The 22,726-nt window shown below is 44.5% G+C and overlaps 1 protein-coding gene across 5 annotated transcripts in view; it reads right to left on the reverse strand.

Annotated features, from left to right (window-relative positions):
• The window catches only part of LOC124027074 (vitamin D3 receptor B-like), a 108,251-nt gene that overhangs the window by 59,626 nt on the left and 25,899 nt on the right, over window positions 1-22,726 (reverse strand). The window contains exon 2 of one of the 5 annotated variants that reach the window (XM_046339644.1): window positions 19,520-19,640. The exons of the other annotated variants lie outside the window; for them this stretch is intronic. The gene's annotated coding sequence lies outside the window, so the exon portion shown is untranslated. The remainder of the gene's footprint in view (window positions 1-19,519; window positions 19,641-22,726) is intronic. 5 annotated transcript variants of the gene reach the window in all.

Genomic DNA, 22,726 nt, shown 5'->3' on the forward strand with positions numbered 1-22,726 from the left:
GCAGCGAACGGTTGAAAAGCATTTGGTTTTACTAGCGTTTAAGAGCAGTTGGAGGCCATGGAAGGAGTGTTGTAGGGTATTGAAGCTCGTTTGGAGGTTAGATAGCACAGTATCCAAGGACAGGCCCGAAAGTATATAGAATGGTGTCGTCTGCGTAGAGGTGGATCAGGGAATTGCCCGCAGCAAGAGCAAAATCATTGATATATACAGAGAAAAGAGTCGGCCCGAGAATTGAACCCTGTGGCACCCCCATAGAGACTGCCAGAGGACCGGACAGCATGCCCTCCGTTTTGAAACACTGAACTCTGTCTGCAAAGTAGTTGGTGAACAAGGCACGGCAGTCATCAGAAAAACCGAGGCTACTGAGTCTGCCGATAAGAATATGGTGATTGACAGAGTCGAAAGCCTTGCCAAGGTCGATGAAGACAGCTGCACAGTACTGTCTTTTATCGATGGCGGTTATGATATCGTTTAGTACCTTGAGCGTGGCTGAGGTGCACCCGTGACCGGCTCGGAAACCAGATTGCACAGCGGAGAAGGTACGGTGGGATTCGAGATGGTCAGTGACCTGTTTGTTGACTTGGCTTTCGAAGACCTTATATAGGCAGGGCAGGATGGATATAGGTCTGTAACAGTTTGGGTCCAGGGTGTCTCCCCCTTTGAAGAGGGGGATGACTGCAGCAGCTTTCCAATCCTCGGGGATCTCAGACGATATGAAAGAGAGGTTGAACAGACTGGTAATAGGGGTTGTGACAATGGCGGTTAGTTTCAGAAATAGAGGGTCCAGATTGTCAAGCCCAGCTGATTTGTACGGGTCCAGGTTTTGTGTTTTCAGAACATCTGATATCTGGATTTGGGTAAAGGAGAACCTGGAGAGGCTTGGGCGAGTAGCTGCGGGGGGGGGGGGGGGGCGGGCGGAGCTGTTGGCCGAGGTTGGAGTAGCCAGGCGGAAGGCATGGCCAGCCGTTGAGAAATGCTTGTTGAAGTTTTCGATAATCATGGATTTATCGGTGGTGACCGTGTTACCTAGCCTCAGTGCAGTGGGCAGCTGGGAGGAGGTGCTCTTGTTCTCCATGGACTTCACAGCGTCCCAGAACCTTTTGGAGTTGGAGCTACAGGATGCAAATTTCTGCCTGAAGAAGCTGGCCTTAGCTTTCCTGACTGACTGCGTGTATTGGTTCCTGACTTCCCTGAACAGTTGCATATCGCGGGGACTATTCGATGCTATTGCAGTCCGCCACAGAATGTTTTTGTGCTGGTCGAGGGCAGTCTGGTCTGGTGTGAACCAAGGGCTATATCTGTTCTTAGTTCTGCATTTTTTGAATGGAGCATGCTTATCTAAAATGGTGAGGAAGTTACTTTTAAAGAATGACCAGGCATCCTCAACTGACGGGATGAGGTCAATGTCCTTCCAGGATACCCGGGCCAGGTCGATTAGAAAGGCCTGCTCACAGAAGTGTTTTAGGGAGCGTTTGACAGTGATGAGGGGTGGTCGTATGACTGCGGCTCCATAGCGGATACAGGCAATGAGGCAGTGATCGCTGAGATCCTGGTTGAAGACAGCAGAGGTGTATTTGAGGGGCCAGTTGGTCAGGATGACGTCTATGAGGGTCCCTTGTTTACAGATTTAGGGTTGTACCTGGCATCTAGCTTAGATTGTAGGACTGGTGGAGATGGGGACATGCAGGGCCTGGGTTTACCTCCACATCACCCGCAGAACAGAGGAGGAGTAGTATGAGGGTGCGGCTAAAGGCTATCAGAACTGGTCGCCTAGAGCGTTGGGGACAGAGAATAAAAGGAGCAGATTTCTGGGCATGGTAGAATATATTCAGGGCGTAATGTGCAGACAGGGGTATGGTGGGGTGCGGGTACAGCGGAGGTAAGCCCAGGCACTGGATGATGATGAGGGAGGTTGTATCTCTGGACATGCTGGTTGTAATGGGTGAGGTCACCGCATGTGTGGGAGGTGGGACAAAGGAGGTATCAGGGGTATGAAGAGTGGAACTAGGGGCTCCATTGCAAACTAAAACAATGATAACTAACCTGAACAACAGTATACAAGGCATATTGACATTTGAGAGAGACATACAGCGAGTCATACAGTAATCACAGGTGTTGAATTGGGAGAGCTAGCTAAAACAGTAGGTGAGACAACAACAGCTAATCAGCTACCACAACAACAGCAGGTAAAATGGCGTTGACTTGGCAGGGAGGGTCGGATTAACTACACACAGAGCCTAAGTGCGGCTGGGGCCGACAGATAAAGCATAAACAAGCAGAATGGAGTACCGTGATTAATGGACAGTCCAGCATGCATCAGCTATGTAGTGATCAGTGTCCAGGGGGCAGCTGTGGATGGGGCAGGGAAGCTAGACTGGCGAGTATTATCCAGGTTACAAAAACTGGCTGGCTGTGCAGAAGGTAAAAGCCACTAGCAGTGGCTAACAATGACTAAATAGCTTGTAGCTAGTTAGCTGGTTAGCTTCTGGAGGTTCTTGAATGTGTTTTAAAAATTAAAAATAATAGCGATTCCGTATCACATTGGGTGAGGCAGGTTACCGGAAGGTATAATCGAATTAAAAATCGAAAAGAGATTGAAAGTAAATATGGGTCCAGTGAGTGGTTGGGCTGGCTGGGGACGCGGCGATTCAGACAGTTAGCAGGCCTGTGCTAACAAGCTAACAGTTAGTAGGCCGGGGCTAAACAAGCTAGCAGTTAGCAGGCCGAATTAGCAAGCAAGCAGATAGCAAGGGCTAGAAAGTTAGCCTTTGGGGGACATCGCGATGGGGTGAGTCTATTTATGCCTCTTCATGCGGTGACATCGATAGACCGGTCGTGGGTCTGGATATTGTAGCCCAGGAGTATGCTTCGGTGGTAGCACAGGAGCTCTGGCCGGGCTAGCTTCAAGCTAAGTGGATGGAAACGCTAGCCAGGAGTAATCATCCGGGGTTGCGGTTAGCTAGTTAGCTAGTTGTGAAGATCCAGCTGAAAATGTTCCGTTTGCGGTGGGAATCCGGGGATAAAAAATAATAGGTCCGTTATGCTCTGGTTAGAGTCGCGTTGTTCGAACTGGCGAGAGCTTTCCGAGCTAAAGGTTAGCTGATGACCGGTTAGCTGATGACCACTAGCAATGGTTTGCTGACTGATAGCTGGTAGTTAGCTGGCTAGCTTCAGTTGAGGGGTTCCGGATCTGACGTCAATATAAATACTTTAGAAAAAAAAGCAGATCCACGCTACATTGGGTGAGGCGGGTTGCAGGAGAGTATTTAGATTTTGAGGTTTAGCTAAATGTTTTCAAAGATATGCGAAGAAAAATATGTTGGAAAAAAAAGATATATACAAGGGACACGACACGACAAGACGTCTGACTGCTACGCCATCTTGTGTGTGTGTGTGTGTGTGTGTTGTAACGGTTTTGACTTGAGGTTATTATTTATAGGGGTGCCAGGTAGGTTGTGCCTACCAGAGAAAACATTGGTTTCTCCTTTTAGTTTGGGTGGGAATGAGTCCCATCTGGTCCGTCAAGTCTACACCAATACAAAGGACTTATGTAAAAGTCAGGATGGAAATAAACTTTTCATAAACCCTTAAAACATTGGAAAGAACTTCAAAAACAACTATATTCTGTTGTGTGGGTTGTATTAGCAACAACAATGATTACACACACACATATATAATAATATCACAATGAGTTCTGGTTCCTCCAGAAATGTCCTGTACCTCGGGCCTAAAAAGAGTCCAGCCCGGTAAAGGAGTTCAGTGAACTCAAGTGACTTTTGTCACGCAATGTTTGTCCGTTCATTCAGTGTAGCGTAAACCCAGTACTAAACATACAATCAATATAACAATAATTTTACCACAGAACTTTAAAGCGTATCAACTCTTACTAAGTCCTCAACTACAACTAACTACATAAGTCATCACAGTATACCTCACATCAAAACAAATGAAATGCCGTATGCAAAAAGGTTGTAGTCAGTCGGTCAGTCAGACAATCCAATCTGCCAATAGATCTCCAAAGGCCACGGAGAGGTGTAGTCCACGGACGAAAAGAGTGGATCCGGTCCTGGGAAAACTTTCTTAGGCTACAAAACACACGTTTAACGACAACAAAACAACAGAATAGAGAAGCTTCGGGAACTGAGGGTTATACACATCCACAGTCACGTCTCCATCACAACCCCACTTTTGTGCAGCTGATGCTGGCTATTTAATTGGGAATTAAAGGGAAAGCGCCCTATTGGAAGGAGCTGCACTGAGACGGTTCAGAAAAATTCAGGGCCGTCACAGAGTGTGTGTGTGTCAGAGAAGAAGGTAGTACATTTCCAGGTGCAAATTGTTTGACGTAATGAGTCTTATTTCTTGCCCAAAATGTTATAGTCAACGCAGAACAGTGTCACAGACCACCAGTTGCCAAAATCCCACAGGCAAGTCACGTTTGCTAGAAACCTTTTCAGCAACAGTGTGAGAGTTGTCTTTCTCCTGATAAAATCAAAGACTTCAGGTGATTCAATACCTTCAGAACGCAGTAATTGACATGTTAGGCCGAGGTGACTCAAAACCCAGAACCACATTTTGTAAACATGTTTCTGATGGCCTAACCCTCAATACCATGGATCTCCACTCACATGAAGCAAACATTCAAAGGCTAAATCTTCATCCTCCAAATAAAGACAAAAAACAGGGTAAGAAGGTAAGAGGCCACTTTATGTAGGCTGTGTTGACATTTTGTCAGTAAAACGGCCTGTATCTATACTGCCATTATCACGGAGTCTTCGGTTGACACAGTGGAGAGGTGAACTCCAGTGTCTTCGTCTGCCTGGGGGCTTAGAAAATGACCCAACGGATTACACGACAAAGAGTTACATTTGATTACATAGTGCACAGAGTATCTACTTCACTTAAGCATGTCACTGAAAGAGTAGCATCACAACCACGAGAGTAGCATCTCCACCTCAAGAGTAGCATCCTCCACCGCACGAGTAGCATTTCCACCACAAGAGTAGCATCCTCCACATCAAGAGTAGCATCCTCCACCGCATGAGTAGCATTTCTACCACAAGAGTAGCATCCCCCACCTCAAGAGTAGCATCCCCCACCTCAAGAGTAGCATCCCCCACCTCAAGAGTAGCATCCCCCACCTCAAGAGTAGCATCCCCCACCTCAAGAGTAGCATCTCCACCTCAAGAGTAGCATCTCCACCTCAAGAGTAGCATCTCCACCTCAAGAGTAGCATCTCCACCTCAAGAGTAGCATCTCCACCTCAAGAGTAGCATCTCCACCTCAAGAGTTGCATCCTCCACCGCACGAGTAGCATTTCTACCACAAGAGTAGCATCCTCCACCGCACGAGTAGCATTTCTACCACAAGAGTAGCATCCTCCATCGCAAGAGTAGCATTTCTACCGCAAGAGTAGCATCCCCCACCTCAAGAGTAGCATCCCCCACCTCAAGAGTAGCATCCCCCACCTCAAGAGTAGCATCCCCCACCTCAAGAGTAGCATCTCCACCTAAAGAGTAGCATCTCCACCTCAAGAGTAGCATCTCCACCTCAAGAGTAGCATCTCCACCTCAAGAGTTGCATCCTCCACCGCATGAGTAGCATTTCTACCACAAGAGTAGCATCCTCCACCGCACGAGTAGCATTTCTACCACAAGAGTAGCATCCTCCATCGCAAGAGTAGCATTTCTACCACAAGAGTAATATCCTCCACCGCAAGAGTAGCATCCTCCACCGCAAGAGTAGCATCCTCCACCGCAAGAGTAGCATCCTCCACCGCAAGAGTAGCATCCCCCACCTCAAGAGTAGCATCCCCCACCTCAAGAGTAGCATCCCCCACCTCAAGAGTAGCATCCCCCACCTCAAGAGTAGCATCCCCCACCTCAAGAGTAGCATCCCCCACCTCAAGAGTAGCATCCCCCACCTCAAGAGTAGCATCCCCCACCTCAAGAGTAGCATCCCCCACCTCAAGAGTAGCATCCCCCACCTCAAGAGTAGCATCCCCCACCTCAAGAGTAGCATCCCCCACCTCAAGAGTAGCATCTCCACCTCCAGAGTAGCATCTCCACCTCCAGAGTAGCATCTCCACCTCAAGAGTAGCATCTCCACCTCAAGAGTAGCATCTCCACCTCAAGAGTAGCATCTCCACCTCAAGAGTAGCATCTCCACCTCAAGAGTAGCATCTCCACCTCAAGAGTACCATCTCCACCACAAGAGTAGCATCCTCCACCTCAAGAGTAGAATCTCCACCTCAATAGTAGCATCTCCACCTCAAGAATAGCATCTCCACCGCAAGAGTAGCATCCCCCACCTCAAGAGTAGCATCCCCCACCTCAAGAGTAGCATCCCCCACCTCAAGAGTAGCATCCCCCACCTCAAGAGTAGCATCCCCACCTCAAGAGTAGCATCCCCCACCTCAAGAGTAGCATCCCCCACCTCAAGAGTAGCATCTCCCACCTCAAGAGTAGCATCTCCACCGCAAGAGTAGCATCCCCCACCGCAAGAGTAGCATCCCCCACCTCAAGAGAAGAATCTCCACCGCAAGAGTAGCATCTCCACCTCAAGAGTAGCATCCCCCACCTCAAGAGTAGCATCCCCCACCTCAAGAGTAGCATCCCCCACCTCAAGAGTAGCATCCCCACCTCAAGAGTAGCATCTCCCACCTCAAGAGTAGCATCTCCACCGCAAGAGTAGCATCCCCCACCGCAAGAGTAGCATCCCCCACCTCAAGAGAAGAATCTCCACCGCAAGAGTAGCATCTCCACCTCAAGAGTAGCATCTCCACCTCAAGGGTAGCATCTCCACCTCAAGAGTAGCATCTCCACCTCAAGAGTAGCATCTCCACCTCAAGAGTACCATCTCCACCACAAGAGTAGCATCCTCCACCTCAAGAGTAGAATCTCCACCTCAATAGTAGCATCTCCACCTCAAGAATAGCATCTCCACCGCAAGAGTAGCATCCCCCACCTCAAGAGTAGCATCCCCCACCTCAAGAGTAGCATCCCCCACCTCAAGAGTAGCATCCCCCACCTCAAGAGTAGCATCCCCCACCTCAAGAGTAGCATCCCCCACCTCAAGAGTAGCATCTCCCACCTCAAGAGTAGCATCTCCACCGCAAGAGTAGCATCCCCCACCGCAAGAGTAGCATCCCCCACCTCAAGAGAAGAATCTCCACCGCAAGAGTAGCATCTCCACCTCAAGAGTAGCATCTCCACCTCAAGGGTAGCATCTCCACCTCAAGGGTAGCATCTCCACCTCAAGGGTAGCATCTCCACCTCAAGAGTAGCATCTCCACCTCAAGAGTAGCATCTCCACCTCAAGAGTAGCATCCCCCACCTCAAGAGTAGCATCCCCCACCTCAAGAGTAGCATCTCCACCTCCAGAGTAGCATCTCCACCTCAAGAGTAGCATCTCCACCTCAAGAGTACCATCTCCACCACAAGAGTAGCATCCTCCACCTCAAGAGTAGAATCTCCACCTCAAGAGTAGCATCTCCACCTCAAGAGTAGCATCTCCACCTCAAGAGTACCATCTCCACCACAAGAGTAGCATCCTCCACCTCAAGAGTAGAATCTCCACCTCAATAGTAGCATCTCCACCTCAAGAATAGCATCTCCACCGCAAGAGTAGCATCCCCCACCTCAAGAGTAGCATCCCCCACCTCAAGAGTAGCATCCCCCACCTCAAGAGTAGCATCCCCCACCTCAAGAGTAGCATCCCCCACCTCAAGAGTAGCATCCCCCACCTCAAGAGTAGCATCCCCCACCTCAAGAGTAGCATCTCCCACCTCAAGAGTAGCATCTCCACCGCAAGAGTAGCATCCCCCACCGCAAGAGTAGCATCCCCCACCTCAAGAGAAGAATCTCCACCGCAAGAGTAGCATCTCCACCTCAAGAGTAGCATCTCCACCTCAAGGGTAGCATCTCCACCTCAAGGGTAGCATCTCCACCTCAAGAGTAGCATCTCCACCTCAAGAGTAGCATCTCCACCTCAAGAGTAGCATCTCCACCTCAAGAGTAGCATCTCCACCTCAAGAGTAGCATCTCCACCTCAAGAGTAGCATCTCCACCTCAAGAGTAGCATCTCCACCTCAAGAGTAGCATCTCCACCTCAAGAGTAAAATCTCCACCTCAAGAGTAGCATATACACTGCAAGAGTAACATCTTCACCGCAGGGGTAGAATCCCCAATGCAAGGGTAGCATCCTCAACGCAAGGGTAGCGTTTCCTCCACCACCACCTCAGAGTGAAAATAAAGCCGAGGCAGAGATGGAGGGATGGAGGAAGGAGGGATAGAGGGGAGACAATCTCAATACTGTACTGATGTGAATATAAACACACTTACAAATCATGAGCAATGAGGTAAGGAGGCAAGCTGAATAATGTAAGCTGTTTTGACAGAGCTCTCCATCACCACTTGCAGCAAAGTGAATACGCCAGAGGACTGGGTGCTAAACTCCTCCAAAACACATATGGGGCTGTATGTATCAAACATGACAGAGTAGGATCCGTTTTGCCTTTTAGCTCACAATCAATAAGATTACATGGATGCTCTATAGATACAAATGTAAAACGTGATAATATGTGTTTGATAAAAATATTTGAGAAACATCCATTGAAGCTTAGATTTATTAGGATCCCCATTAGCCAACTCCAATGGCAACAGCTAGTCTTACTGGGGACTGTGAATAGACCCCTGGTGGTATGTTTAGTGGCGTAAGTGTTAGACTTGGGCGCTATCCCATATATACTGTATACCGGGGAATTTGGAAAAAGCAACAGGATAGAGTTTTTCAATACCATCAATACCGTTGAAAGTATTTATTTAAAGTTTTTAAATATATTTTAATATTTGTAGCAACCCTTTAAGTAAATACCTAGAGTCAACTTGTGCAATGTGTTAGAAGATGAAGCAGATTGCGATCTTCATTTGACCTGTCTCATTATTTTACATTATGAAGCTTACCGTAGTTCTCCAGAACCGTTTAGTCCAAAATCACATTCGGTAGCTCCTACCTATATACAGTTGAAGTCGGAAGTTTACATACACACATATATATTATATAGAGTATGTGGAACATAATCACTATAATGAAATATGTGGACCAATAGGCAATAAGACACTCAAAAACCACAGCCACAGCATGTCATAGCAAACGTAACATACACATAGGCTATGCTAATACATTTTACGCCTCAGGTATATACAGTGGGGCAAAAAAGTATTTAGTCAGCCACCAATTGTGCAAGTTCTCCCACTTAAAAAGATGAGAGGCCTTTCATCACAGCTACACTTTAACTATGACAGAAAAATTGAGACAAAAAAAAATCCAGAAAATCACATTGTGGGATTTTTAATGAATTTATTTGCAAATTATGGTGGAAAATAAGTATTTGGTCAATAACAAAAGTTTATCTCAATACTTTGTTATATACCCTTTGTTGGCAATGACAGAGGTCAAACGTTTTCTGTAAGTCTTCACAAGGTTTTCACATACTGTTGCTGGTATTTTGGCCCATTCCTCCATGCAGATCTCCTCTAGAGCAATAATGTTTTGGGGCTGTTGCTGGGCAACACGGACTTTCAACTCCCTCCAAAGATTTTCTTTGGGGTTGAGAAAATTATGGAATGGCTTTAGAATCTTCTGATAGACTAATTGACATTATTTCTGTGAATTGGAGGTGTACCTGTGGATGTATTTCCAGGCCTACCTTCAAATTCAGTGCCTCTTTGCTTGACATCATGGGAAAATCAAAAGAAAGTAGCCAAGACCTCAGGAAAAAAAAGTTGACCTCCACAAGTCTGGTTCATCCTTGGGAGCAAATTCCAAGCGCCTGAAGGTACCACGTTCATCTGTACAAACAATAGTACGCAAGTATAAACACCATGGGACCATGGGACCACGCAGCCATCATACCGCTCAGGAAGAGATGCGTTCTGTCTCCTAGAGATGAACGTACTTTGGTGCGAAAAGTGCATATCAATCCCAGAACAACAGCAAAGGACCTTGTGAAGATGCTGGACGAAACAGGTACAAAAGTATCTATATCCACAGTAAAACGAGTCCTATATCGACATAACCTGAAAGGCTGCTCAGCAAGGAAGAAGCCACTGCTCCAAAACCGCCATAAAAAAGCCAGACCATCAACGTGTTCAACAGCCAAACCATTTATTACTAGATTCAGCTGAAGTGTAGAACTTCTGGAAGGATTTCTACCAAATACAATGACCTTTAAAAAGATGATCCAGCCTAGGTTTACAGAATTTGACCACTAAGCCAGTGGAACTGCATAATTTGTGTTACTGCATAAAAACATCCTCAGATGAAAAGGGAATCACGCTGATAAATACAGACTGGGTGTGGGCTGTATGAGGGAAAGATGCATCCTCAGAAAAATGAACACATATTTGTGGGAATATGGCTAAAAGATGGCCTGAGCTAGCCTTTGCTATGCAAACCTTGGCAAAGAAAGACCCAATGTCAACGAGTAACCACTTTACAGAACCACAACTATGAGGCAGATTGCTTTTACAACGATGAACGGCAGAAGAGCTAGAAGCTTGACTCAACACCGTAACGCAGAATGCAGCTCTACTCAACCCTATAACACCGATTGGAAGAGCCAGTCAATATCACGGCCCAGATAGTGAGCAATACTCAATACCATGACACAGCATGAGACTTCTAATACCATGAGACTTCTACTCCCATGACACAGCATGAGACTTCTAATACCATGAGACTCCTACTACCATGACACAGCATGAGACTTTTACAACCATGAAACAGCATGAGATTTCTACTACCATGACACAGCATGAGACTTTTACAACCATGACACAGCATGAGATTTCTACTACCATGACACAGCATGAGACTTTACTACCATGACACAGCATGAGATTTCTACTCCCATGAAACAGCATGAGATTTCTACTACCATGACACAGCATGAGATTTCTACTACCATGACACAGCATGGGATTTCTACTACCATGACACAGCATGAGACTTCTACTACCAGGATACAGCATGAGACTTCTACTACCAGGATACAGCATGAGACTTCTACTACCATTTCTACTACCATGACACAGCATGGGATTTCTACTACCATTTCTACTACCATGACACAGCATGGGATTTCTACTACCATGACACAGCATGAGATTTCTACTACCATGACACAGCATGGGATTTCTACTACCATGACACAGCATGGGATTTCTACTACCAGGATACAGCATGAGACTTCTAAAACCATTAGACATTACATTACATTAGCATGGGATTTCTAGACCATTTCTACTCCATGACACAGCATGGATTTCTACTACCATGATACACACAGCATAAGATTTCTACTACCATGACACAGCATGGGATTTCTACTACCATGACACAACATGAGATTTCTAAAACCATAAGACTTCTACTACCATGACACAACATGAGACTTCTAAAACCATAAGACATTACATGAAACAGCATTTGAGTCATTTACAGCATGAGACTTTTATACCATGCCACAGCATGAGACTTACTACCATGATACAGCATGAGACTTCTACTACCATGATACAACATGAGACTTCTAATACCATAAGACTTCTACTACCATGATACAGCATGAGACTTCTACTACCATGACACAACATGAGACTTCTAAAACCATAAGACTTCTACTACCATGACACAACATGAGACTTCTAATACCATAAGACTTCTACTACCATGAAACAGCATGAGAGTTCTACTACCATGCCACAGCATGAGACTTTTACTACCATGCCACAGCATGAGACTTCTACTACCATGATACAGCATGAGACTTCTACTACCATGACACAACATGAGACTTCTAATACCATAAGACTTCTACTACCATGATACAGCATGAGACTTCTACTACCATGCCACAGCATGAGACTTCTACTACCATGATACAGCATGAGACTTCTACTACCATGCCACAGCATGAGACTTCTACTACCATGAAACAGCATGAGACTTCTACTACCATGACACAGCATGAGACTTCTATTCCCATGACACAGCATGAGATTTCTACTACCATGACACAGCATGAGATTTCTACTACCATGACACAGCATGGGATTTCTACTACCATGACACAGCATGAGATTTCTACTACCATGACACAGCATGAGATTTCTACTACCATGACACAGCATGAGATTTCTACTACCATGACACAGCATGAGACTTCTACTCCCATGAAACAGCATGAGATTTCTACTACCATGACACAGCATGAGATTTCTACTACCATGACACAGCATGAGACTTCTACTCCCATGAAACAGCATGAGATTTCTACTACCATGACACAGCATGAGACTTCTACTACCATGACACAGCATGAGATTTCTACTACCATGACACAGCATGAGACTTCTACTACCATGAAACAGCATGAGATTTCTACTACCATGACACAGCATGAGACTTCTACTCATCAACACCACCAGGGCCAGAAACTATTTTTGGCCAGAAACTACCAGCCACTCAGATTATTTACCAAACAAAATAGTTGTTTTGCCATAATTACAACAAAAACAGATGAGCATGCTTAGAAATGCTTCTAAAACAAGAAATGTATTACTAGTAAGAAGTAATGTGATATATTACTCAATTTAAAATTCTGTGACCTTTGTCTTTTCACCAAAATATCACAGATGAGAAAAATAAATTCAGCTGCACCTTTAAGGGGTAATGAGGCCTCTCTAATCCTCATTTGTGCCTGTGACAATCTCACTAGTAGAGGCCAATGATGTATCTTTGCTAGCAGTGGAAGCAAACTCAAACTTTGAAAATCAACCTACCGTGTCATCAAAACAATGTAAATAGCCAAGAAACACAAAGACAAAGTTTTACTTTAGAAGACTTGAATAAATTTGACCAACTTTCATATCTGTGCGCATTTCTTCTAAAAACAAATCTTTCAGCACTCCACTCACAGTGCGCAGCTCCCCAGACAGGTGGTGTTGCTGCGCAAGGTTGTGTTACAGTGGTGACAGGACTGGGCCTTATGGTGGAAAAGTCAAAGTTATATCTTCTATTTTCCCCAAATTATTTTACCGTACAGATATTGTGTTGCTCGCCCCCCACCCCAGCTCAACTCCCACGTAACCCTCACCTTCCACAAGTGCAGAGGTAAAAGTACACACAAAGGGTTAATGGTCACAGAGAACGACAACACGCTGGGTGCACCAAGCCACCGGGGGGCCAATTTAGGGCAGGTGACTAATTGGCAAAGAGTGGGACCAAAGCCTATCAATCATACATTAAACATGAATATGTTTAAAGAGCACTAGGTCTATATGGTAACTTTATAATATGGCTTATATGTGGCCAAATATAGATAAGGACAGTATTTAGCCTACAATATGATCGAAACGATGGATGTTACGAAAGAACAACAATCAAACCATATCATGGAAAAGTACACAGTAATATAGTCAAGTGTAGCCCAGTGTTTAGACCTATAACAAAATAGTTTAAAGACTTAGGCCTTTCTAGTTCCAAAAATGATATTACCGATGCATTATGTGTAGTCCACATGAAGGCTCTGTTTAACATACATTTAACCTCCAAAACAGGACATTCCCAAATGCAAACAGGATTACAGAATGAAAATACAGTGTCAACTTTCCAGGTCAGAAGTTCCTTAATAACACTAATTTCATGGGGAGAATGGCTTCTTTTAGTGACAATAAACAGTTGACATCAGAGACTGTGCAAAGCGGGAGACAGTGCAAAGCGGGAGGTCATCCGAACTCCTGCAGAGTTTTTGAATGGTTCGCCATTTGAACATATCCTATATACTTATAATACCACAACCCAACTAAAATTAGGTTAGCAACACGTAGGCAACAACCACACATACACACAGCACATACTTAGGTCTAACTTTCTGACTGACCCCCAAATCAGTGAACACCTATTATGAACATATTATTAATTACTTCCTAAATATCATTCTACTCAGAGAAAGTCGATCAATTGCGATTCCATTTGGCTTTGACAATCTATTACACTAAACTCACAAAAGCAAACAGAGGAGCTCTAAATAATGAATGAGCGCACCATTAGAGGGAATCCACTGCCATTCGAGTGGACACACAGAACACAGTGAATAATATTAAGAAAATCCGGTTCCCCCATCGTAACTTTCCCAGTATAGATGCATTAATATGCATATGGTGTATGGTCTGGCCAGACATTGGACCAGTATCAATCAAAGTTCCTAATATAAACTGACTATACCAAACATTAGGAACACCTCCCTACTAAGGTAAACCCCCTTTTGCCCTCAGGACAGCCTCAATTTGTTGAGGAATGGACTCTACAAGGAGTCTAAAACTTTCCACAGGGATGCTGGCCCACTTTGACTCCAATGCAGTGTTGTGTCAAGTTGGCTGGATTTCCTTTTTGGTGCTGGACCATTCTTGATCGACACAGGAGACTGTTGAGTGTGGAAAAACCCAGCAGCGTTACAGTGCTTGAGCCTGGCACCTACACTGAACAAAAATATAAATGGAACATGCAACAACCTCAAAGATTTTACTGAGTTACAGTAATCAGTCAATTGAAATACATGTATTAGGCCCTAATCTATGGATTTCCCATGAATGGGAATACAGATATGCATCTGTTGGTCACAGATATCTTAAAAGGTAGGGGTGTGGATCCGAAGATCAGTCTGTATCTGGTGTGACCACCATTTGCCTCATGCAGCACGACACATCTCCTTGCTGTCCCCAGTCCACCTGGCCGTGCTGCTGCTCCAGTTTCAAATGTTCTGCCTGCGGCTATGGAATTCTGACCTGTTCACCAGGACATGCTACCTGTCCCAGACCTATTATTTGACCATGCTGGTCATTTATGAACATTTGAACATCTTGGCCATGTTCTGTTATAATCTCCACCCGGCACAGCCAGAAGAGGACTGGCCACCCCTCATAGCCTGGTTCCTCTTTAGGTCACTTCCTAGGAGTTTTTCCTAGCCACCGTGCTTCTACACCTGCATTGCTTACTGTTTGGGGTTTTAGGCTGGGTTTCGGTACAGCACTTTGAGATATCAGCAGATGTACGACGGGCTATGTAAATGAATTTGATTTGATTTTGATCCTTCACATATACAGTGCCTTGCGAAAGTATTCGGCCCCCTTGAACTTACATTTACATTCAGGCTTCAAAGATAAAGATATAAAACATTTAAGAATCATTTGAAGCAGACGATATTTCAAACTTTTTTAACATTTACATTTTACATTTACCAGCAGACGCTCTTATCCAGACTTACAAATTGGTGCATTCACCTTATGACATCCAGTGGAACAACCACTTTACAATAGTGCATCTAAATATTTTAAAGGGGGGGTGAGAAGGATTACTTTATCCTATCCTAGGTATTCCTTAAAGAGGTGGGGTTTCAGGTGTCTCCGGAAGGTGGTGATTGACTCCGCTGTCCTGGCGTCGTGAGGGAGTTTGTTCCACCATTGGGGGGCCAGAGCAGCGAACAGTTTTGACTGAGCTGAGCGGGAACTGTACTTCCTCAGTGGTAGGGAGGCGAGCAGGCCAGAGGTGGATGAACGCAGTGCCCTTGTTTGGGTGTAGGGCCTGATCAGAGCCTGGAGGTACTGAGGTGCCGTTCCCCTCACAGCTCCGTAGGCAAGCACCATGGTCTTGTAGCGGATGCGAGCTTCAACTGGAAGCCAGTGGAGAGAGCGGAGGAGCGGGGTGACGTGCAAGAACTTGGGAAGGTTGAACACCAGACGGCCTGAGGTGTTCTGGATGAGTTGTAGGGGTTTAATGGCACAGGCAGGGAGCCCAGCCAACAGTGAGTTGCAGTAATCCAGACGGGAGATGACAAGTGCCTGGATTAGGACCTGCGCCGCTTCCTGTGTGAGGCAGGGTCGTACTCTGCGGATGTTGTAGAGCATGAACCTACAGGAACGGGCCACCGCCTTGATGTTAGTTGAGAACGACAGGGTGTTGTCCAGGATCACGCCAAGGTTCTTAGCGCTCTGGGAGGAGGACACAATGGAGTTGTCAACCGTGATGGCGAGATCATGGAACGGGCAGTCAAAAAAAAAGTAAGCACAAAATAGCCTTATTGCACCCAGTTCTAACTTTGCGACATTTTGCCACATTTCAGGCTTCAAAGATAAAGATATAAAACTGTATTTTTTTGTGAAGAATCAACAACAAGTGGGACACAATCATGAAGTCGAACGACATTTATTGGATATTTCAAACTTTTTTAACATTTACATTTTACATTTACATTTAAGTCATTTAGCAGACGCTCTTATCCAGAGCGACTTACAAATTGGTGCATTCACCTTATGACATCCAGTAGAACAGTCACTTTACAATAGTGCATCTAAATCTTAAAGGGGGGGGTGAGAAGGATTACTTATCCTATCCTAGGTATTCCTTAAAGAGGTGGGGTTTCAGGTGTCTCCGGAAGGTGGTGATTGACTCCGCTGTCCTGGGGTTGGGAGGAAATTGGGAGGAAGAGCAGCTCCGTCTTGCCGAAGTTCCAAAAAAAAAAGTAAGCACAAAATAGTTCAAAAAAAAAAAGTAAGCACAAAATAGCCTTATTGCACCCAGGAAGAGCAGCTCCGTCTTGCCGAGGTTCAGCTTGAGGTGGTGATCCGTCATTTAACAAATCAAAAACTGAAAAATTGGGCGTGCAAAATTATTCAGCCCCCTTAAGTTAATACTTTGTAGTGCCACCTTTTGCTGCGATTACAGCTGTAAGTTGCTTGGGGTATGTCTCTATCAGTTTTGCACATCGAGAGACTGAATTTTTTTTCCCATTCCTTCTTGCAAAATAGCTCGAGCTCAGTGAGGTTGGATGGAGAGCATTTGTGAACAGCAGTTTTCAGTTTCAGTTAAATGGGGGACATGTCTGGTGAGTATGCAGGTGATGGCGGCAGAAAAATGGCATGACAATGGGCCATCAGCAAACAGCTCGCCCACACAACACCATACACGGTACAGTTGACACTGGGATTCATCCAAGAAGAGCACACTTCTCCAGCGTGCCAGTGGACATCAAAGGTGAGCATTTGACCACTGAATTTACGAAGTTGAACTGCAGTCAGGTCAAGACGATGAGCATGCAGATGAGCTTCCCTGAGACGGTTTCTGACCTTTTGTGCAGAAATTCTCGGATTTGTGCAAACCCACAGTTTCATCAGCTGTATGGGTGGCTGATCTCAGATGATCCAGCAGGTGAAAAAGCCGGATGTAGAGGTCCTGGGCTGGCGTGGTTACACGTGGTCTGTGGTGAAGAAGCCGGATGTAGAGGTCCTGGGCTGGCGTGGTTACACGTGGTCTGTGGTGAAGAAGCCGGATGTAGAGGTCCTGGGCTGGCGTGGTTACACGTGGTCTGTGGTGAAGAAGCCGGATGTAGAGGTCCTGGGCTGGCGTGGTTACACGTGGTCTGTGGTTCTGAGGCGGGTTGGACGCACTACCAAAATCTCTAAAACGATGTTGCTAGAGAAATGAACTTTCAGCAATGTGGCAACAGCTCTGGTGGACATTCCTGTAGTTAGCATGCCAATTCAATTATGGCATAGTGTTGTGTGACAAAATTGCACATTTTAAAGTAGGATATTTTAGAATAAACCGGTATTGATGCATGGACCGGTTTGGGTTTTTACTTTACCTTCTATACCGGTATTTGTATGTTTGGTTTGTTAAATGTGATATGTCGTGTGTAACGTACATTTTTATAGTTTACTCCACTACTTGAGTCATCTCTCTCCGCTCTCTCTCCATGCCGCTTTCCACACAGACCTAGCTCTACCTCCTGTGACTCAAGGAGCACATTCTTTGCTGCTCAACCACGAGACACTTCCGTTCAGTCTGCATGGTCAATGCAGCACATGCAACAATGTTGATTACAACAATGCTGTTTTTACTTTGCTTCTTAACCTCTCTATGCTAGGAGGTGGTATTTCCACGTCCGGGTGAAAAGCGTGCCCAAAGTAAACTGCCTGCTACTCATGCCCAGAAGCTAGGATATGCTTAATATTAGTATATTTGGATAGAAAACACTCTGAAGTTTCTAAAACTGTTTGAATGATGTCTGTGAGTATAACATAACTTATTTCGCAGGCGAAACCCAGAGGACAAACCATCTAGGAAAATGTTTTTGTTTTAGGTCACTCTCTTTTCAATTACTTTTCTATGGGGATCTAGATTTCTAAGGCACTTGCTTGCAGTTCCTATCGCTTCCCCTGGATGTCAACAGTCTTTAGAAATTGGTTGATGTTTTTCCGATGTGTAATGAAGATGTAGGGCTGTTCAGAATAAGGGTCGAGTCTAGTGTATTGTTTGTTAGGGGCACACGACCTGAAAGCTCGTTCCACTTTGTTTTTATCTGTTATTGAACGCAGTTTATCCCGTCTTAAATTTGATCAATTATTTACGTGAAAAAATACCTAAAGTTGTATTAGGAAAGTTGTTTGAAATGTTTGGACAAAGAATACAGGTAACTTTCTAGTCATGTTGCGCGAGTTGGAACTGGTGTTTTTCTGGATCAAACGCGCCAAATAAATGGACATTTTGGCGAAATTAATCGAACAAAAGTACCATTTGTGATTTTTAAGGGACATATTGGAGTGCCAACAGAAGAAGCTTGTCAAAGGTAAGGCATGAATTATATTGTTATTTCTGAGTTTTGTGTCGTGCCTGGCGGATGAAATATGATTGTCTGTGTTTGTTTGATGGGTTGCTGTCCTCAGATAATAGCATGGTTTGCCGTAAAATCTTTTTGAAATCTGACACGGTGGCTGGATTAAGAAGTTAAGCTTTAATTTCGTGTATTGCACTTGTGATTGTATGAAAGTTAAATATTTCTAATAATTTAATATGAATTTGGCGCTCTGCCATTTCACCGGATGTTGTCAAATCTATCCCGTTAACGGGATTTGATCCCTAAGACGTTTTGATATAAAAATGTTCTATAATTACACTATTAGGTTGTCTTTCTTACATCGGCAAACAGCTAGTTTGTCTTTTCTTAGCAAGTTGGGCCTAAATTTGGTTAGCCGCTAATGCTAATCGCTAACTAGCTAATAAATATATTGAGTCAGAGCAAGCTGTACAGCCTGATAATACCAGTGATGGTGTAGACCTGAATCAGCATGTTGTTTGTGTAACAGTATCTTCTAAATCAAAGAGGCGAAGCAAGAATATGTTGCTACATGATGTAGCTAAGAGAAACATTCAATGTAGTAGTGATGGGTCGTTTGCGAACAAGTTGGCTCTAAGTAGGTGAACGTTGGGAGTCGGCTCGCATATCAGAAGAGCCAAATCTATTTATAAAAATATAAAATCATTCAGATTTGAATAATCAAAAGATTTAAATGAATACAGTTAACTAATTCAAAGAACGAAAGATAAATAAAATAATATAGACCTAAATGATCAAGCGCACACATTTGTTCTGACTGTCTGCACAGACTAACAGCCTCACCTGTTGTTCCTGTCAATAAGACAAGCAGTGTCAACCAATGAACCAAGGATGCATGAGGAAGGGCCGAGCCAACTCACTCACAGTCACACACTTAGCAGCCGAGGAGAGAGAGGAAGGACAGCTGTGGAAACAACAGCTGGAAAATTAGTCAGAAGCACAGCAGCATTTGGAATCATTTTAATAATGTAGACAAATGTTAGAGCACAGTGTAGAATTTGCCAAAACAAAATCTCATATAAAGCCGGTTCTACGCACAACCTACACCGGCACATGCGAACTGTGCACCCAACTGTGAAGCTAGCTATAGCAGAGCTTCGAGAAACTAGTGGGCCTGCTAGTGATAGTGGTGGAGCCAGAACCTCCACACGTGGAGATGTATCCACTCAGTCAAGTTGGCCTACTCCGTAACCCACAGCAACACAGTCTTCTATGGACCAGTTTATGCCAATGTCTGTAGCAAAACAAGGCCACATTGATACTGCATTGGCTAAAATGATTGCCACCGATTTCCAGCCGTTTTCGATCGTGGAGGACAGAGGTTTTAGAAATTACAGCAATGGTCTAAATCCAATGTACACCAAGCAGGAAAACCCTTTCAAATCACCTATTCCACAACTGTACAAGAGCACACAGGCTTCAGTGTGGGAAAAAGTCCAAAAAGCTACTGCAGTTTGTCTTACCACTGACTGCTGGACATCAAGGATAACCACTTCTTACATGTCAGTTACATGTCACTTCATTGAAGATTTTACGATGTCTAGTTGACTGCTTTGAGTTCAGCAACAGACACCTCAGAGAACTTGGCAGAGGAACTGTTGAGAGTGGCCAGAGAATGGCAAGTAGATGGAAAAATGGTCTGTTGTGTTAGCGACAATGCAGCTAACATAACCAAAGCCATGAACATTTTAAAATGGACCCATCATCCATGTCTTGCCCACACAATCAACTTGATTGTAAGAGATGCTCTGAAGGTGATGAAGCCCACTGTGGACAAAGTGAAAGTAGCTGTAGAATACATCCACAGGAGCACAGTAGGTGCTGAAAACTAAAGTCTACACAACGTCAGATGGGGATGCCTGAGCTGAGGCCTAAACAAGACTGCACTACAAGGTGGAATTCAACATTTTATATGTTAAAGTGGTTTCTTGAGTCAAATGATGCCATCATCTCTACCCTGGCCATTGTCAATGCACCTGTTGATGCTCTGACCCAAGAGGAATGGGAGGTGGTGGAGGAGGGGTCACTGTGGAGATCAGTGGAGAGAGGTACAGTAAGCAGTTATTACTACATCATTATTTAATCCAGTATTATATATGTATATGAGCAGTAGATGAGAATGTAGTATCAGTAGACAAAACATGAACCTGAACTAATAAGTTACTGTTCTCTCTTTCTAGCTATGAGACAGCCTCAAAAATGATACTCCCGTGTGAGGGTCTGCAGCGAATCACAGCCAGCCACCAGAGAGAAGCAAATGTAACCACAGGACATGTGACAGAGTTGATGGACACCCTGTGTTCACCAATGGACAGTAAGTTCCACAGAATGGAATATAATCACGTGCTATCAGAACCTGCTGCACTTGACTCCAGGTTTAAGAAGTTAGCCTTCAGTGATGCCAGAGCGATTGATCAGGCTCTTCAAAGAATAACCTCAGCAGCAGGGAGGGACAGCCTGGCTCAGGCGCCAGGGCAACAGGAAGAAGAGGGATCGTTTGTAAGTCGCTCTGGATAAGAGCGTCTGCTAAATGACTTAAATGTAATGTAAATGATATGGAGCAGAAGCACCAGCAGTAGTGCCACAAACGTCTGCTGTTTGACGAGAGAGCAACTGGGGATGCCACACGAAGAAATCCCTCAGCAGATGCCATAATGGAGGTCCGATCCTATTTGGAGGAGCCCCTCCTCCAAAGATCTGCAGATCCTCTGAGCTGGTGGAAGAACAAGGCCTCTGTCTACCCACGGATTACTAAAGTCATGACAGGGAGACTCTGCATAGTGGCCACATCCGTTCCCTCTGAGAGGGTCTTCTCGAAAACGGGACAAATAATTACTGAGAGAAGAAACCGCATCAGCCCCTTGAAAGTGAGGCAGCTTGTATTTCTGAATGCAAATCTCTCATAAAAGCTAAATATGGTCAGCATTGCTGTGTGCTGCTGGTTATAACATGGTAATAAAGGAGAGAAAAGAGGGACCAGTTTAATGTTTTAAGTGGGATGCTGCAGTTTTGCACATTGTTATTTATTTTTCTTTGATATGGTGCAATATTCTAGTATTATGTTGTTCAGATTGTATTAGTTTTTAATTTTTACATTTATATGCACTTTGTTTATATACATTAAAAAGTTATACTTTAATAAATGCAAATGTTTAATAGCATTATTTTTCATAAACCAATGCATTTTTAAATACACTGTGGTTAAGGTAGAGTATGATTTAATTTAATCATTTAATTAGAATTGTTTTAACACCAATCATAGTCAAACGATCGCAAACTGTTTTTTTTAAAGAGCCGTTTGGGAGCCAAACGAGCCGGCTCACAGAAAAGAGCCGGAATGCCCATCACTACAATGTAGCCAAAGATTATTGTCACGAATATTACCGAAGGTGACTCCCCTTCTTGTTCGGGTGGCGCTCGGCGGTCGTCGTCGCCGGTCTACTAGCTATCGCCGATCCGTTCTGTGTTCGTTTAGTTTTGTCTAATTGGTAGCACCTGTTTCTAGTTTGGTTGTTAGGATAGGGTTATATATAGTCTGTTCAGCCCGCTTCTGTTTCGTGCGGGCTTGTTCTCCTGTTTCCTTGTTTGAGTGTATTTTTGTTGGCATTTTGGGTTTCACGCTGTCCGTTTATATTTCTGTTCATTTGTGTTTCCACTTTTGTACATGTTATGTTTCCAGGACATTAAAGCGTGTTGTTTTTCCCACATCCTTTGCTCTCTGCGCCTGACTCCACACCTCTTCACTCATTTACTCTTAACAATTATAGTGTCCCCTAGGGAACACTTCACAACACTTTGGTTCCTACCCTGTCACAATAACTCCTCTCTTGCATTTCTATTAGTTGTCATGTCAAACAACACTGTATTCAAAGTGCCGACTATTGTATTCTAACTATTAGAATAAACAATCTATTTCCATGATTCTGAAAGTTCTCCCAAGTGTTTTGCTCTAAAGCGCAAGTCAAATCGCAACTGCAACATTTGGTAAAA

This window comes from Oncorhynchus gorbuscha, linkage group LG03 (genome assembly GCF_021184085.1).
Source record: "Oncorhynchus gorbuscha isolate QuinsamMale2020 ecotype Even-year linkage group LG03, OgorEven_v1.0, whole genome shotgun sequence".
NCBI lineage: Eukaryota > Metazoa > Chordata > Actinopteri > Salmoniformes > Salmonidae > Oncorhynchus > Oncorhynchus gorbuscha.